We start from the raw sequence: 928 nt of genomic DNA, 5'->3' as shown, positions 1-928 counted from the left end.
AGGCAGATTCTTTACCAGCTGAGCTATTGGACCGGAGTAAAAGCTGTTTTCTATTAAACAATAAAGAAATTAGTGTTTCACGAGATAGCTAAAGCATATTTAGCAAATTCTATTCTGAATATTTATACCACTTACATAATTATATAATAAAAATTATATATGCTTATATAAGATGATGTGATATCACCTTATAAAATGTTTATTTCTAATTCTTGTTAAAATGCAGTCCAATATATTTACAGTAACTATACCCTTTTATTAAATCGAGAGGGAAAAGTTTAAATGTTTATTGAAATTACTAAAGTTATTTCTGATTTTTTACATGATTCTTAATTATTTCCAGAAGGTAAAAACCAGAGTTTAATACACACATACACACACACTCACACTTTTTTACTGAAAGAAATATCACATCTTTGTTTATATTTGCTTCACACATACCATGTAGCTTGGCTGCATATTATGTTGTGTTACTTCCAATTAAGGAATGAAAGGCTTCATTATTGTCCTATTTTACATTATGATGTAAAAGGAATAATTTTTATTAGAACCACATCTCATTAACCCTGCCTTTCTTTTTATTAGTTTGTTTTCCAAGGTACATTTTAATTTTTCATTGGCTTTTATAATTTACCTTGAAATGTGTATTAACATATATTTGATTTTAAAATTTGAAGTCACACTTTCTGACAAAGTTTAATTTCGCTGATAGATTTGCAAATTAAATTTCAGGTTGTCATTTTCAATGAACTGAATTAGATAATTCTATAGTTTTAACATTTTGATAAAAATCTTTAAAACATAAGAGTATAGCTTTTTATCTAAAATCACAATTAGCAGAGCTGTATTGAAATTAACCATATATTTATTTTCCCAAACTTTCTGACTGTATTGAGTCAAATAAGATGCTTCTAAGTGAAAGAGCAAC

The sequence above is a fragment of the Ovis canadensis genome, chromosome 4, assembly GCF_042477335.2.
Source record: "Ovis canadensis isolate MfBH-ARS-UI-01 breed Bighorn chromosome 4, ARS-UI_OviCan_v2, whole genome shotgun sequence".
Taxonomy (NCBI): Eukaryota; Metazoa; Chordata; class Mammalia; order Artiodactyla; family Bovidae; genus Ovis; species Ovis canadensis.
Note: the sequence above shows the minus strand (reverse complement) of the source record.